The sequence below is a fragment of the Chiloscyllium punctatum genome, chromosome 23 (genome assembly GCF_047496795.1).
Source record: "Chiloscyllium punctatum isolate Juve2018m chromosome 23, sChiPun1.3, whole genome shotgun sequence".
Taxonomy (NCBI): Eukaryota; Metazoa; Chordata; class Chondrichthyes; order Orectolobiformes; family Hemiscylliidae; genus Chiloscyllium; species Chiloscyllium punctatum.
This window is the reverse complement of record NC_092761.1, coordinates 23282601-23286757: the sequence shown is the minus strand read 5'-3', so window position 1 is coordinate 23286757 and position 4157 is coordinate 23282601. Positions and strand designations below refer to the sequence as shown.

Sequence of the window (4157 nt, the reverse complement as noted above, 5' to 3'; positions counted from 1 at the left end):
ATCATCAACAACACCTTCACAGGCATAAAGTTCACCAAGGAGGAAGAAACCGACAACAAACTCGCATTCCTGAACGTCACAGTAGAAAGAAAGGACAACGGAGAACTACAAACCTATGTATACAGAAAACCAACAAACACTGACCAAATACTTAACTACACCAGCAACCATCCCAACACACACAAACGAAGCTGTATCAGAACACTATTCCAACGAGCCACCACACACTGCAGCACAGACGAACTTCGGAAAACAGAGGAAAACCACCTTTACAATGTATTCGAGAAGAACAGATACTCAAAAATACAGTTCGCAGATTCCTCAAGAACAAACCACGACAAGCAGACCAAACACAGCCAGAACCCCTAACCACCTTATCATACATCGAAGAAGTTTCAGAAATTACAGCCAGACTATTCAGACCCCTCGGAATCCTAGTAGTACACAAACCCACCAACACTCTCAAACAAAAACCAACTTAAAAGACCCAGTACAACCCAAGGACAAAACCAACGTCATCTACAAAGTTCCATGCAATGACTGCCACCAACACTATGTAAGACAAACAGGAAGAAAGTTAGCCACCAGGATATACGAACACCAGCTAGCCACAAAAAGCCACAACCTTCTCTCCTTCGTAGCCCTACATACGGATTAAAAATACCACTATTTCGACTGGGACAACACATCTATCCTGGAACAGGCTAAGCAAAGACATGCCAGAGAATTCCTAGAGGCCTGGCACGTCAACCACAATGCCATAAACAAACACTTAGATCTAGATGCCATCTATCAACCCCTCAGAAAACGAACAGGAAATGACATCACCACAAACCCCAGGAACCCCATCGAGGAGAAAAATATAAATAGAAAGCAGGAGACAACAGCTTTGCTTCAATTGGAGGTCGCCACTGATGATGATGTTACCTAGCCAAGTAATGAAACGTCTGGATATCAAAGTTACAGCTTAGTGAGCAACCCTACACCCTATATTTTAAATCATTTTTCATGTTTATGTTGCATGAATCTTACGGTTATTGATCCACACTTTAGTTTCACTCCCTATAGGTAACATGCTGATTTCTCCAGTTGTTCATAGTTCAATGTGAAGCATCCAGTGTGTGCATAACGAGAAGGAGCTTGCTTCCCACATCTTGTGTTTATCTGTGCCTTATGTCCAGCATTCATCAATGGCGAGAGCAAGGGGCGAGGGCGAGACCAATGTGTAAGTCTCTCCGTGCGCATGCACGGCACCCACAGCGGCAATTCTCCACTGTGCATTTACACCCAGTTCTCTGTGCCCCTAAACCCACACCCTGCCCCTTTGAAATATCTCCATTATTTTGTGCTGTTTCGCTGTTCTCTTCTCACCAGGATGAATAACTTCTACTCAACCTCCACCAGATTTCATCTGACAAAACATTCATTAAGATCCCTTTGCATAAACATGCACTTCGCAGCTCTCGGTATTTGATTTTCCTGGATGTCTTTCATACGAAAAAACGTTCACAGCAGCTTGTAATGAAAAAAAAAATCGCGTTTCGTTTCATTATCCCAAAGCAACCTCCATTTCAATGCAGTTTCGTCAAACGGCACAAACTATTCCTTGCGATTTTGTAATAGCGACAAAGCATATAAACTGACCGTTGGAGCTCCAGTTTGAATGCAACAGCTGAAAACAGCACCATTGAAAGCCGTGAATGACAGCGACGAGAGTGGGATTCGAACCCACGCGTGCAGAGCACAATGGATTAGCAGTCCATCGCCTTAACCTCTCGGCCACCTGGTCACAGACGATCGAAAAACTATGACCTTATGAATAATTGAATTTCGTAAATTATGCAGAGCAGCAGATGTTTCTCCCTGGTGTTGGTGAAATGAGAAACAACACAGTCCAAGACGATGGTCTGACCCCTGGGTTGTGGGGCAAGTGCACTCCCACTGTCACACTGTGCACACATTGTTCTGAACAAAAATGAGGAAATGACTATGTAACAAGGTCAGTTGAATTCTGTGAAATTTGAAGTCAACGGAATGAAGAACCCGAGACAGCAGGAGGTGTTCTTACAATAAAGAGTTGGATAGAGCTCTTAACGATAGTGGAATCAAGGGTTATGAGGATAAGGCAGGAACAGGATACAGATTGAGGATGTTCAGCCATGATCATAATGAATGGTGGTGCTGGCTCGAAGGGCAGAATGGCCTACTCCTGCACCTGCTGTCTATTGTCTATTCAACTGCCTGTCAGGAATTGTTTTCCAGACTGGAGGAGAGTGCATAGTGCTCAATGTCATTATTCCGAAGACCTAACTTCCGCTCAGATGTTTTTGACACGCACTTGTGTACAGAACAGACAATTTCAAAATCCAAAATATGGCTAAACTGACAATTGAACTCAACAATGCAAAAACCTTGATGTGTATCATTTTCCTGGGCCGTGTGACACCAAGTCACTGTATGATCACAGGAACACAGTGAGCAAGTGTCAGAAGGAAAATGAGTGCAGCGCCAGAGCGCATGATGGGAGAAGCAGGTGACACACGGGGAAGTGCATTTCCCACAACATGAACACTTCCCAAACAGCGGAATGCGGTGGAAGAATTCAGAGGGAGTTTGCACTATGAAATTTGCTGCCAGAGACACAATGAAGAACTGTCATTGAGTCTGTTCAAGATGAAGATTTTAAGATTTCTACAGATGCAAAACAAAATAAAAAGCTCATGAGTTAATGAAGGCAAAAGATGAAATTGTACATTTCATCAATCTACCCATCTTTACAATGAGTAACTCACCACTTTCCTCACTCGGGGACAGAACCACTGGTGAAGATGATCATATAATCCCCGTTTACTAGCCATGGAATCAGAGAAACTCGGTTTCCCAAACGTTAAAGTAAAACCAGGAATGTGGAGGTAAGCATTAATGTGTTGCTCCTGTGCTGAAGGTGACCAGTGCACGGTATCTCTGTTCCAGTATAGTGGGCTGTGCTGTGCCGAAGTTTTAATTTTGAGCCTCACATGGAGCAGCTTTAATTTGTCCTCGTGTTGAGGGGTACGGACAGAAGGTGATATTGAGCAAAGCCAAGTTTATGGGAAAATACCCGTGTTTGTGGATTGAGAAACTACCTCTTCTGGATAATGACTCCTTGATCAACAAAGATACTGCAAGTATCTAAAACGTGAAGAAACATATGTGGAGAGAGAGCCGAAGGTGATTTTTCACCAGATGGATAACGTTTCCAATGTGCACTGCTTTAAATTCTGGGAAAATAGATGTTGAACTGATTTCATGTTACACAGTTTGTTACAAACTCACAAAGGTTGTTGCAATAATAAAAAAAGAAATCACATAGGACCGTTTGAATATTGTATTGAACTGAATTTTGGTGTGAGCATATTTTATCTTAACTGGCGTGCTGCAGAGAAGTACAGAGGGATAACAATACAAAAGGACCCATTCTCCTTGGTGGATTTCTTGGGTGGAGTTAAGAATGTACGAAATGTACATAACATCATGTGAATGTGGTCAAATCTTTAAAGTAGGTGTTGCATCTCCAAGTGACGATTCAATTCCTAGTCATTAGGATATAACTTCTGTATGCAGTTATTTTAGGACATCAGCTCCATTTACCGAGTTTCACCTTGAATAATACGCCACACCTTACCAATCCATGAACTTGTTATACTCAGTCTTATTCAGTTGTACGTGTTCATGAAATATCTTTGTGTCTCAAGTCAACAAATTCGAAATTGTTACGCAACCATACTGACTTTCACTCAATGGTAAATTCTCTCCTTGTTCGTTTGTTCATGTACCTTTTAAACCACTCTGAAGTCAGCTTCTACGTTTTACTTCTGTAAAGTCGTTCACGATTTAAATAACTCTATTGAGTGGAAGAAACTCTCATCCAAACTTTTCTTAATCATTCCCTAATGGTTTTCAAGCTCAAAGGACAGTTATTGCTTCACTCGAAAGAGGGACTTTCCCCGATTTACTCATTCAAACCTCGTGTTATGTGAAAATCTCATTTGTTGACATCAAACTTGCGTGTTTTTGCTCCAGCATTTCCAAATCTCGTGTATAAACTCCGTCATTCTTTCTATCATCCCGATGAAACCGGTTGTGTCTTTTCTGATATTCTTATGTCTTAGTAAACA

General features: G+C 41.8%; 1 non-coding gene across 1 annotated transcript; it reads right to left on the bottom strand.

Annotated features, from left to right (window-relative positions):
* Positions 1-1707: 1707 nt before the first annotated feature.
* On the bottom strand, positions 1708-1789 carry trnas-gcu (transfer RNA serine (anticodon GCU)). Its single transcript has one exon. It is a non-coding gene; the product is annotated as a tRNA-Ser (tRNA).
* Positions 1790-4157: the final 2368 nt, after the last annotated feature.